Here is a 13,656-nt window from a genome sequence, read left to right as displayed (position 1 = left end):
AGTTAATGTTTTTCATAATATTTAGGAATTTGAGGGCTATTATTTTTTTTCTGCCCCTTTCTTAATTTTTTGGAACTGCCATTATGTATAGGTTAGCATGCTTGATGTTGTCTCAACGGTCTCTGAGGCTGTCTTTTAATTATTCATTTTTTGGTCTGTTTTACAGATTGAGTAATTTTTGTTCCTCTGTCTTCTAAGTTCCTTGATTCTTTCTCTTGCCAAGTCAAACCTGGTGAGCCTATCTAGTGAATTTTCTGTCTCCATTATTAGGCCTTTTTTTTTTTTTAAGTATTTCCATTTATTAATTTTTTTTAAACGTTTATGTGCTTTTGAGAGACAGAGTGAGGCAGAGCGCAAGTTGGGGAGGGGCAGAGAGAGAGGGAGACACTGAATCTGAAGCAGGCTCCAGGCTCTGAGCTGTCAGCACAGAGCCCTACGTGGGGCTTGAACCCATGAACAGTGAATACATGACCAGAGCCGAAGTCTGATGCTTAGTTGACTAAGCCACCCAGGTGCCCCGTAGGCCTTTTAAGTAGAGAATTTCATTTGGTTCTTTAAAAAAAATTTTTTTAATGTTTATTTATTTTTGAGAGACAGAGCACGAGTGGGGGAGGGGCAGAGGAAAAGGGAGACACAGAATCCAAAGCAGGCTCCAGGCTTTGAGGAGCTGTCAGCATAAAGCCCCATGCAGGGCTTGAACTTGTGACTAAAACCAAAGTTGGACATTTAACCAACTGAACCATCTGTGTACCCAAACTGTGTACAGATCTTGAAAGTTACTTTAAAAACAAAAACAAACACAAACAAAAACAAAACAAAAAACTAATAAGATTTAGTGACCATTTCTTATATCATTATATATTCCTATAAAATTTAATTTTATATAGCATGTAGTATATCAATAGAATATATAGGTATCATTAATTTATTGTTTATTGTTGAAATCCAGATTTCTTCTATTTTGAATTATCATCTCTTCAGATTACTTTCAGAGCACTGGCTGAAGTCAGTATGAGCAGTTTTAAGACTTAATGATTTCAAACTGATTCTTCCATCCAGCCCTACCCCCAGTTTAGAGTTTCACCAGTGGTGTATAAAAGAGCTCATTCTAAAATAGGCATCCTCTCTAAAACCAGATTTTATTTTTAAAAAAGTAACTTTGCTAATTTGGATTTTAAATGTTTAATTGCTATTTTACCTTATTTTTGTATTTCTCATTTTCTTGTCTTTTATGGTTTTTCTTTTTAATTAGAAATTAATTTAAATTTATTGTCATTTATCACCTCACAGATCTTGACAGTTTTTAAAGCTTCACTTAAAGAAATAGAATGGAAATTTTCTTCAGGGAGAAAGTCCTATTAGGCTATTTATAAGGATATATTTCTTTTGGCTTTAAATAATGAATAAATAAGCTAGACTGAATTGCATTTACTTGTGAATATATATCATAATATATTTTAAGTCTTTGGATGTTGATATATATTGTTTTGTTACAATTTGGTCATGTTTTTCTGAAATAGCGTTGAAATTCTCATTATAGTTCTGATAATCACATAGAGAGGCTTGAATTGAAGGGTGTTCCCCTAGTGCTCACTTTTGGTAGTTTTATTACTAAACCTGGAAGCTGGGAATTGACCAAACTCTTTTCCCGCTATTCTAATTATATTTAAGTTCCAAATTCACATCTTAGAACCGTCTGATCAAATGATACTGGTCCTGAAAATTTATTAATAATGAGAAGAATCCCTGTAGTGTTTCTATTCCTGTAATTTTTTCATAGATCATGTTAAGCAGCATTAGTCTCAAAACAGTAAACAGGATGCACCTGAGTGTCTCAGTCGGTTAAGCGTCCAGCTTTGGCTCAGATCATGATCTCATGGTTCGTGGGTTTGAGCCCCACATAGGGCTCTGTGCTGACAGCTCAGAGCCTGGAGCCTGCTTCAGATTCTGTGTCTCCCTCTCTCTCTACCCCTCCCCTGCTCACACTGTCTCTCTCTCTCTCAAAAATAAATAAAAAACATTTAAAAAAATTTTAAACAGTAAATAAATAAAATTATTTAGAAACTTTAAGTTGCCCCAGCTCTACTACATCTGAAGGGCAGAACTGTGTTTTGGTATATATGGGTTTATCGTTCATTATCAGCTAGCATTTAGATTCATAGTACTTTAATATGATCCAAGGTCCCAGACCAAAATAAAATGCCAAGAACTGAGCTTTTGTGCTCTTGAGAAGCTGTTTGTTGACTTTTAATCAAAGCATGAAAATTCTTTTTTGGTTTCTCCTTGGCTGTTAATTTCTGAAAATCCATAATATTCATCAAATATAATGCTCAAATCCTCATTAGACTATTTCAGGAAAACACAGATATAATTTCTATTATGGTACTGTCCTCTAGAACAAATGGACCTAATTGCCGTCTGCTGCTCAGTAGTTCTGGAGAATATCATTGAGGAATTACAGTGATTAATAGTACTCACATACAGGGGCACCTGGGTGGCTCAGTCATTAATCTTCAAACTCTTGATTTCAGCTCAGGTCATGATCTCATGGTTTGTGGGTTTGAGCCCTGCATCTGGCTCTCTGCTGACAGTGAGGAGCCTACTTGGGATTCTTTCTCTTTCTCTGTCTCTGCCCCTCCCCGCTTTGTGCATGCATACTCTCTCTCAAAAAAAAAAAAGTAAAATATTGATGGTTATCAAAGTATACTCTTCTCAGAATTATGCTTCAGACCCTTTTTGTGGTATCTCTTCACCTTATCCTTGGTCATTTATAAGTTTTTATTCTTTCTGTTAAAGAATATTTACTTAGAATGTATTATTTGGAAAACACCCACATGTGGATCCTTGATCACATACCCTTTCCATTTCTTGGGTCTTGCACATTGTTAAGTTTTCTTACATCCTTAGCTGATGAAAGGAGCATTAATAACTAGAGGAGGACCACTGTTCTGTGTGAGAGGGAGTTCTCTCAGCTTAGTGTATGAATAGTGGTGCTGTGTACAATGTTCAGAAACCTGCCATCTTGATGTGATTCTTTTTATAAACCTATTGGATGCCTTGTCCTCTTAATTGTGTCCTGCTTCTTATAAACAATTTAATTATCAAAAGTGGTGATATGGGGCGCCTGGGTGGCTCAGTCGGTTGGGTGTCCAACTTTGGTTCAGGTCATGATTTCACGATCTGTGCGTTCGAGCCCTGCATTGGGCTCTGTGCTGACAGCTCAGAGCCTGGAGCCTGCTTCGGATTCTGTGTCTCCCTCTCTCTCTGCCCCTCCCCCACTCGCACTCTGTCTCTCAAAAAAATGAATAAACATTAAAAAAATTTTTTAAAAATCAGAGGCAGTAAAATAATATTTAAAAAAAGAGGTGATAGTTTCAGGAGCTGAGTGCATATGTATAGAGCATGTGGTGAAAAGAAAATGGATTGGGGGCAGATCCAATGATTGAATCCACATACTTTATAACTAAAGTTTTAAAATACTTTGGAACCCAACTCTAGAATAAAAATTCACTTACCATATGTATCTGAGTTCTGACAGGACTTTATTTTTTGCTTTGGAGGCAGTTTTGAAGAAACATTTGTACATTTTTTTGGAAACAGATAAAAGAAGGGTTTGGTTTCCATAGCTTTGATAATAGGAAAACAGCAAATGAGCAAATTCTCATTTGTTTGAAGCTCTCTACTGCTGGTCATTTCTGTATCTCAGTGACACTGAGCACAGTGGTTTATTTGTGAGGTGCAACTTGTTCCCGATTTACAATCACTTAAAATGGAGTGGTATACAGATGGGGAAGAATGGTTTTTAGAAACAAAAACATAGAATTGAATTGGTAAGTTATGAAGTCTTACTCTAAATCTCTCTCTTGTTGAAAGGGCAACAAAACAATGAATCAGGGCAGTTGAATGAAATGCTTGAAGCTTAAAATGCTTATGTTACAGTAGGCTGCTTTATAGTGGAAATAACAGGAAAAATTTTATAGACTTTTTTTAGGATTGGTAATTATGTGTCGAGGATGATTTAGGAAACTATTTGAATGAAGGTTTATGAGAGAATTTTACAGGGAACCTGCAGGTGGTTTGGGAAGGCTTGATTCTTAAAGCCCTATCTGGAAGAGGTAAAACAACTAGTTAGGTAGAAACTATTTGTGTCACTTCACCAAGACAGGGTTATATAGTTAAACATCTTGGCTAAAATTTCTATAGTAAGATTCTGCTGACATGAACATGTACTCACTATTTAATGAAGCCTGCCAACATTTCTGCAAGATAGGTACAGCAATATTTATATTGCTCTCTTTGTAGCTGAAATGTAGGCAGTAATGGTATATTATAATAACTTTTAATATTTTGATGCAAGAAATACTGAAATGTTAAGTAAATACTAAAAGTTAAGTAAATACCAAATATTCAATTAATACTTGGAAAGCAGTTTTAAGGAAATTGTAATGATTCTGTCCAGAGTTTATGAGCCTTAGTCTATAGATTTTTTTAAATGTTAATTTATTTACTTTTGAGAGAGAACACAAGCAGGGCAGAGAGAGAGGGAGACACAGAATCTGAACAGGCTCCAGGCTCTAATCTGTCAGCACATCCTCTAATGCAGGGCTTGAACTCACGAACCGTGAGATCATGACCTGAGCCGAAGTTGGACACTTAACTGACTGAGCCAGCCAGATGCCCCTAGTCTGTAGATTTCTAATAAGAACTTTTTTCCCTTGTTTTAAGTAAACTGTGAGGTTGATTTCAATACTTTTACTCTTACCCTTCTAAGCGACTGGATGAGAGAGGAAACCTTGGGCTTAGGGTTAGCAGATTGTTTCTCTGCCCATTAGGGCTCTTCATAATATTCTGGTTTCTCTCCTCTGAGCACATGGTGAGATACAGGCCCCTGTCTCCTAAAGTTAGGAATGGCCATGTCACTTGTCCTGTGAACTGTGATTATGTATTCCTTCTTGGCAGAAGTGACATGTATCACTTCAGGCAGAAGCTTTAGAAGAGTAGGGGAGGAAAAATTCTCTTATACCCTCTTTGGGTTGGTTGGACCTAAGAAACTGACAGGAGATTAACAGGAAAACTTACATACACATTTCATTGAATTTTTACATGTATGTGTGATCCTTCACAAGAAAATGAAGACCCAAACAAGTGATTAGAGCAGGAAGCTTTTATATCTTTGAGGTGACAATAAGTTTGTAAAGTATTAACAAGACACAAAGAAAGGGGTTTGGGTTCTGGGTAGTAAATGGTCAAGAAGTAGCAAGTTATTTTTAATTAAAAATTGTTTTTAAATATTTATTTTTGAGAGAGAGAGAGAGAGAGAGAGAGAGAGCGAGCGAGCGAGCAAGCAAAGGAGGGGCATAGAGAGATGGAGACAACAGAATTCAAAGCAGGCTCCAGGCTCCAAGCTGTCAGCATAGAGCCCCAATGTGGGGCTCAGATTCACAGACTGAGAGATCATGACTGAGCCAACGTCCAGCACCACCCTGGCACCCCAACGAGGGTTGTGTATGCAGCCTTCTTGGCCATAATTTTCTTGCCTTTCATGATATGGATGGATGTCTCCCTTCCTCCTGGTACAGGAAAGGTATCTTTTACCTGGGAGATTTCAGGGGGAAAGGGCAGTGTGCGGGGGGGTCAGAAAAATCTTCTTGCTTATGTTGTTTTGTCAGATTCCTTCAGCTTAAAGCAGTCAAAATGAGGTGCCATGTTTTGGGGTGCTGGGTCTTAAACCAGGACTCAGTGAGCAACTTGCCACTGCCTTGGGGATTGGTGACATTCCAATGTCACCTTGGGAATTGGTGACATTCCAAATGGTGGAGGCCCTATTGGCCTGCAGCCTTCAACAGAGATGACATGGAGCAAAGTACTCACTGTCCTGAGATGGACATATCCTATGAGCAAGAAGGAAACCCTTAAGTTACTCACACTTGGGAATGCCTGTTATTGTGGTATAAATCAGCCTACCCTGACAGATGCAGGTCTAAGATCAAAAGAAAATCATACTTTTCTCACCACTAAAACACTTATTCATTTCCTCACCCATTTTTGTTCCCGTTTACTATGTGCCAGCAGCCACTGGTCTAAGTACTAGAAATGCCGCACCAAACCAAGTGTCTCCTCTTTTCTGGGACTCCTTCCCATTGCTCGTTGACTGCTACGGGGCTTCTTTCTCTCTGAAGCCTTCTCTGTACTCTGAGCACCTGGTCACTCCTTTTTCCCTGTGCTTCTACAGCATTCTTTTCCTCTGCATCATCTCCCAAAATCCACAAACTATTAAAAAATGTGTTTAATGTTTATTTATTTTTGAGAGAGAGAGAGTGAACGCGCAAGTGGCGGGGGGCATAGAGAAAGGGAGAGGCAGAATCTGAAGCAGGCTTCAGTCTCTGAGCTGTCAGCACAGAGACTGACCAGGGGCTTGAACCCACAAACTGAGATCATGACCTGAGCCGAAGTACAGCGCTTATCCAACTGAGCCGCCCAGGTGCGCCCCAACTATTTTTTTTAATGATAAATAGGAATTCCAATGGGGTGGCACCTGATGGCTCAGTTGGTTAAGGTCCAACTCTTGATTTCGGCCCAGCTCAAGAGCTCACAGTTCATGGGTTCAAGCCCCACATCAGGCTCTGCGCTGTCAGCGTGGAGCCTGCTTGTAATTCTCTCTCTCTTCCTCTCTCTGCCCCTCCCATGTACGCACGTTCGTTCTCTCTCTCTCTCTCTCTCTCTCTCTCTCAAAATAAATAAAAAATAATTCTGATGGATATTTTTGCTTGAATGTGATTTGGGATCAAAATGTGATTGTCTCCATTGTTAGACAATGCCTTTGTTCTGTGAATTCAAAGTTAGAATCTTCACTGATGTGTCAGAGCAGATGGACACAATCCCTACCAGGGCAGAAATGTGGATGAGGCAGGGGGAGGGGAGACTTTTTGACTGGCCCTGTGCCTTTATTTGGCTGGAATAGTGCATCTTATCCCAGTGCTGCTCAGTCTTACTTTTATTATTATTGTCTCTCTCCCAAGTCTTTTTAGGCTCCTTTCCCTTATCCCTCCCACCTCCACAATGAATTTTAATACCACTCATGGACTGTATGTCTGTTTGTGTATTGTGTGTATATAGGTGCTTTATAAAAAAAAATAAGTTTTTTTGTGCTCTCACCCAACTAATATTGCTTGAGAATTCATGTCTTTTTCTAGTATTTGTAAAGGTAATTTTTCCCCCTTTGTAGGAGGGCATTTCCACTTCAATAAGCTAAGTTTAACCATATTGCAGCAGAACTCTGTTGTCTAATACACCTGTGCTTTTCTCAGAGCTTTATTTTAAGCTGATTATCATTTAAATACGTATGCTAAAACTTTAGTGTACTGAGAACACTGGAAAAGTAAACGTTAATGTATTTTACAGAAATCAATTTTTTTCTAGGTTAAATGCCTTTAAGCCATGCAGTTTCTCTGTACAGGCCACATTTGCTTTTTGCTCCTTCGACAAATATTTATTGAGGGTGTACTGTGCACGGGGCTCTGTGCCAGGTGCTGAGGCCCAGTGGAGTGGCTTATGGAGTTCAGGCTGGCTCCTTTATGCTTTGTTAGGCAGAAAGCTAGCCCGGGTTATATAAACGTGTCTGATGCAGAGCTGTTTGTACAAATTTTTATACATTAACAACAAGGTATAGTGGGCACATGGTGAAAACCCCTGGGAAGTGCTATAATCCCTTGTGCAATATAATAAGGGAGGGTACTTGGTCTTTGTCCTGGGTCCCAGAGCTCCTCAAACCCTTAGAATCTCCTGAGTGATAAGAATTTCATTGGTGCACAGTGACTCTTGGCTAAGGGACTTCTAGATAGCATGAGAATGGGGGCTGGTTGCCAGAAAGAACAAACTTTGATTAGAAGCTTGGAATTTTTCAGCCCAAATCCCAACCTCTGGGAAGGAGAAGGAGACTGGAGATGGAGTTCATCCCCATCCGCCAGTGCTTTAATCACTTGTGCCTGTGTAATAAAACCCAGGATGACAGGGGCGCCTGGGTGATTTAGTTGGTTAAGCATCTGACTCTTGGTTTTGGCTCAGGTCATGACCTCATTGTTCATGGGATCTAGCCCTATTTTGGGCTCTGTGCTGACAGCAGGGAGTCTGCCTGCTTGGGCTTCTCTCTCTCCCTCTCTCTCTCTCTCTCTCTCTCTCTCTCTCCCTCCCTCCCTCCCTCCCTCCCTCTCTCGGTCTCTTTCTCTCTCAGAATAAATAAACATTAAAGGAAAAACAACAATCCTAGATAACCGGGTTGAAAGCTTCCAGACTGTTGAACACATCATCAGAGTGCTGGGAGGGTGACTTACCCAGAGAGCACTTGGAGGCTCTGTGCCCCTCCCCCATACCTTGCCCTATGGAACTCTTCTGTTGTCTGTTCTTGAGTTGTTCCCTTTATAATAAGCCAGTAAGAGTAATATGGAGGATACTTCGATGAGTTCTATGATTCATTCTAGTGAATTGTGGTACCAGAGGGAAGGGATCTTGAGAGCCCTCAGTTTATTTCTGGTTGGTGGCCTGGGAATCAAGATCAGCATCTGAAGTGGGGGTGGTCTTGCAAGACTGAGCCCTTTAACTTGTGGGATCTGACTCTAATTTCAGGTAGACAGTGTCAATTAAATTGAATTGGTAGATAATTCATTTGGTATCTGAGAGTCGGGGAAGTGCTGTTGGAAAAAACACGTATTTGGTATCCTGATGGAAAAGAATTCCTTAACCTTGGCTGTCACTGTCGTTGACCCTTGAGCAACAACAGGTTTGAACTGTTCTGGTCCACTTTTATACATGGATTTTTGTTTTTCAGTAAACATGGTACAGCATTACAGTACTGTAAATGTATTTTCTGTTCTTTAAGATTTTCTTAATAACATTTTATTCTCTCTAGCCTTCTTAGTTATAAGAATGCAGTGTATAACACATATGACATACAAAATGTGGGTTAATCAACTGTATGTTATCAGTAAGGCTTCCAATCAACTGTAGGCTCTTTGTAACGTTTTCAGAGAGTCAAAAGCTATATGTGGATTTTTTAGGGACACCTGGGTGGCTCAGTTGGTTGAGCCTCTGACTCTCGATCTTGATCTCAGGGTTGTGAGTTCAAGTCCCACGTTGGGTTTCACAAGCTGGCCATGAAGCCTACTTTTAAAAAAAGTTTTATGTGGATTTTCAACTACATGGGGCTTGTCTCCCCCAACACCTTCATTGTTCACAAGTTAACTGTGTGCAGCTGTGTGTGTGTGTGTGTGTGTGTGTGTGTTGCATGAGAAGATTGAGGGCAAAGCCCTAGAAGATGCAGTCATACAGTTCCCACCTTCCTGTTCTGTTTTGCGAACTGTGACAGGTGTCTGGCTACCTAATACATGCATATCACAGTACAATGTGGGGATCAAATTAAATTCTTAGACATTCTAGATATCTGATGTATTATCCAAAGAGATAATGCAAATGTAACAAGAAAGCCTTAGTATAGGGCTCATGTAAGGAATAAGGCTCTGGCCCTTACTACTGGGTAATTGCTGAACAAAGAAGAGAATATATAGTTTCAGGCTCAATTTCAGATTTCCCAGGAGGGGTAGCATAAATACGTTTTTAAAAGAATACAAGACAGCTTATAGTATCTGGAAGCTTTGGTTTAAGGGTCCTTTCAGACACAGAGCCTTTGTCCATTCATTCCTTGTACATATATTTACTGAGCTTCTAATCTTTGTGCCAGGCCCCTCAGTGAACAGACAAAAGGTTCTCATTTCCCTCTCTTCCCATTTCTTGGACAAATGGTGTTAGGCATTTTAGCAAAGAAGGACAACTTTTTATTCATTCATTTATTCTACTTGTGTTGGACAATCTATAATGCAAGTAGAATATTAGGAGATATATTTTTAATATAGTTTATTGTCAAGTTGGTTTTCATATTGCACCTAGTGCTTATCGCAACCAGTGCCCTCCTCCATGCCCATCACCCGTTTTCCCCTCTCCCCCACCCCCATCAACCCTCAGTTTGTTCTCAGTATTTAAGAGTCTCCTGTGGTTTGCCTCCCTCCTTCCCCTTAACTATTATTTTCCCTTCTCCTTCCCTATAGTCCTCTGTTAAATTTCTCCTGTTCCACATAGGAGTGAAAACATATGGTATCTGTCTTTCTTCTGCCTGGCTTATTTCAATTAGCATAATACCCTTGAGTTCCACTCACCTTGCTACAAATGGCCAGATTTCATGCTTTCTCATTGCCATGTAGGAGATATTTAAACAAGGTATCATCTCTGCCCTGAAAGACCTTGCAAGCTTGTTTGTTCACTAATCAGTCAGTCATTCAATGCCTGGAGCCAGGCAGCGTGCCAGGTGCATGCTAGGGAAATGGAGAGGGAACAGGAGCACACAGTTAGCTCCTGAAGGGCTGTATGTCCCTGCCTCAAGGGGGAACAGATCGTAACAACTTTGGGAGAGTACAGTATTAAGTGAAAACTGTGATCTCTGCCCATGGTATTGGGTTGGGGCAAAGGGAACATAGAAGTGGGTTTTCCTAAACTAGCTCTCAAGTGGGTGGCTCTTGTCTGAATTTTTAGTTGGGGCTGGAGAGAAGGGATGGCTTGGAAAGGATTTCAGTCCCAGGAAACAGATTAAGTGAAGATAAGGGGGATGGAAGACACCATGACAGTGTATAAGCCTGCGTGTGCTGTTTTGATTGGCTGTAGGAGGAGGTAGATGAACTGTAATGTAGTGAAACAGTGGCACATAAATGCCAAGAACTAGATCCTTGGTCTAATATTCTGTTGTTGCCCTCCTGAAATTCTTAATGTTTGAAAATGGGGCTGTGTTTTCATTTTGTGCGGAGCCCTGCTTACTGTGTCGCGGTCCTGCCTCTGGGATTGGTCATCTGTGGAAACAAAGTGACAGAGCCAAGCTTTAGAAGTACACTTCCTCATGCATTTAGGAGAGTTTCGGCCAACAGGATTAAAGTTTGTAGGCCACGGTATAGACCATCTGTATGGTGTGTATGGAAGCCTCATCCTGTCCCAGACTTGATGCCACTCAACATTCATTTTATTAGACACTCTGCCGCTTAGCTCTTTCTCATCCAGCGACCTTTTAATTGTGATATGGCTTCTTCCATGGTCTTCCTGCAGGGAGAGTGCTGGTCATGCTGACTCCACACGTGAGTCAGGGGTGAGTTCCTAAATTGGCGTTCTGGTGATAGGCATCAGTGAGGTGTTTTCATGGGAGTTTGCTCCTGAGAGACAGGCCTCCCTTCTGTCCAGTTTCTGAGATGGAAGGCTGAAGTCCAGGCACTATGCTGTTGAGTTCACCAGAGTCAGGTGCAGAGCAGAACAGTAGTTAAGAACAAGGGCTTTGGGGTCAGCCAGACAATGCTGTGATCAGGTCCTCTCAAACCAGAATGTGTGATCTGGGTCAAGATACATCAACTCTCACTGCCCTAACCTTTCATCTATCAAGTTGTGATAGAAAACCTACTTTAGGGTTGTTGTGAGATTGAATGAGAAAATGCACACTAGGTGAGGGTTTCTCACATGCAGCATGTTGACAGCTTGAGTTGGGTGATTATGGGTTGTGGGGAAGTGGAACTGCCCTGTGCCTTATGTTGTTTATTGGTATCTTTGGCATCTCTCAGTAGCCTGCAGCTTCCCCCTGGTTGTGACAGTCAGAATGTCTCCAGACATTGTCAGATGTCCTCTGTGGAAAGAATTGGTCCTGGTTATGAATGATTCACACACTTGTCAAGATGTCTATAGAGTAATGCCCTGGCGAAAAGAAAGCACATGTCAAGTTTTATAATATTAAGAGTGTTTGGGGCACTGGGTGACTCGGTTAAGCATCCGACTTTGGCTCAGGTCATGATCTCCCAGTTTCTGGGTTTGAGCCCTGTGTCAGGCTCTGTGCTGACAGCTCGGAGCCTGGAGCCTGCTTCAAGTTCTGTCTGTCTTTCTCTGCTTCTCTCCTTCTCTCTCTCTCTTAAAAATAAAGAAACCTTGGGAGAAAAATTTTAACAACAATAAGGGTGGTACTAATGATGTAGTACGAATGATGATAATACTCCTCAGGCCTCTGCAAAGACATTTGTCATTTGTTCACCGATCCTCTGTTCCTGTTTTATGTTTTTATTTATTTATTTTTTTGATGCAGACAGAGTGTGAATGGGGGAGAGGCAAAAAGAGAGGAGGTGGGGACAGAATCCAAAGCAGACTCCAGGCTCTGAGCTGTCAGCACAGAGGCCAGCGCAGGGCTCAAACTCACAAACCTGTAAGATCGTGACCTGAGCTGGTCGGATGCTTAACCAACTGAGCCACCCAGCGCCCCATCCTCTGTTCTTTGAATTTCTACATCTATGGCAGTGTAAAAGTCCATACAAATTAAAGGGTAAAGGTAAAAAGATCTACTTTTTAAAAAAGTGCGAGAGGTAAATCTTTAGATTTGTAAATAAAGAAGGAGTTTCCAAGCTCAAAACCAGTGGTATTTCAGTGATGTTTAATGTTGAACTTAAATCATATAGAGGAATTTTCTTCCTTGATCTCACTACATTAAAAATAAACAAATATGCCTAGCCTGTGAAGACTTTCTAACTATAGTTAAAAAGCAAATTGGGTAAAATGATTGTGAGAAATAGGACCATGGTTTTAAGAAACTGGTGTAAATCAAAAAGAAAACTAAATGCATACAGAAATTCCTTATATATAAAGACAAAAGTGGTAATATAGTCAGCTTATAAACATATGAACATAGTTTAAAATGCAGAATACTATTTAATTTTTCATTTATTTATAAATTTTTATTTATTTATTATGAGAGAGGAGGGAGGTGGGCTGAGGGAGAGGAGAGAGGATCCCAAGCAGGCTCCATCCTGTCAGCGCAGCACCCAACACAGGGCTGGGTCTCACAAACAGTGAAATCAAGAGTCAGATGCTTAACTGACTGAGCCACTCAGGTGCCCCTAAAATTCAAAATAATTTTTAAAATTTTAAATAATTTTTTCATCTAAATTGGCAGAGATTTTACGCAGTAACATCCAATTCTGTTGTATAGTTTAGAAGAGTCCTAACACATTCTTTGTGGTACAGTCCCTCTAGAAAGAAACTTGGTAATAAGTATGCCTTAAAAATTGTCATACCTGTTAGCCTCCCAAAATAACATTTGGGAATAATTCCTATTGCATAATCTGAAATGTAGACAAATATTTATGCATGAAGATGTTTATTGCAAGCTTCTTTTAATAGAAGCCAGCTAAGTGTCTAGCATTACAGGAATGGTTAATTTTAGCTTATGATAAATAATCAGCAGTCTTTAAATTAAAAAAAAATTCTTTTTAATTTTTTTTAATGTTTTATTTATTTTTGATACAGAGAGAGACAGAGTATGAGAGGGGGAGAGTCAGAGAGAGAGGGAGACACAGAACCGGAAGCAGGCTCCAGGCTCTGAGCTAGTGGTCAGCACAGAGCCTGACGCGGGGCTTGAACCCACGAACGTGAGATCTGACCTGAGCCGAAGTCGGAGGCTTAACCGACTGAGCCACCCAGGCGCCCCAATCAGCAGTCTTTAAAACAATTTTTGGAAAATGTTTCTAATGGCATGTAAAATTATTACAGTGTTAAATGAAAAAAGTAGGCTTTACAAGTGAGTATACAGTATAA

The 13,656-nt window shown here is 40.3% G+C and overlaps 2 protein-coding genes across 2 annotated transcripts in view; one reads left to right on the top strand and one right to left on the bottom strand.

The window, feature by feature from the left end:
* LOC115281762 (proline-rich proteoglycan 2-like) overlaps positions 1-13,656 on the bottom strand; it is a 63,809-nt gene that overhangs the window by 4,369 nt on the left and 45,784 nt on the right. The window lies entirely within an intron of this gene.
* The window catches only part of PRKAR2B (protein kinase cAMP-dependent type II regulatory subunit beta), a 103,271-nt gene that overhangs the window by 53,338 nt on the left and 36,277 nt on the right, over positions 1-13,656 (top strand). The gene's annotated exons all lie outside the window — the stretch shown is intronic.

The sequence above is a fragment of the Suricata suricatta genome, chromosome 2, assembly GCF_006229205.1.
Source record: "Suricata suricatta isolate VVHF042 chromosome 2, meerkat_22Aug2017_6uvM2_HiC, whole genome shotgun sequence".
NCBI classification, from domain to species: domain Eukaryota; kingdom Metazoa; phylum Chordata; class Mammalia; order Carnivora; family Herpestidae; genus Suricata; species Suricata suricatta.
This window is presented reverse-complemented; position numbering and strand designations above follow the sequence as displayed.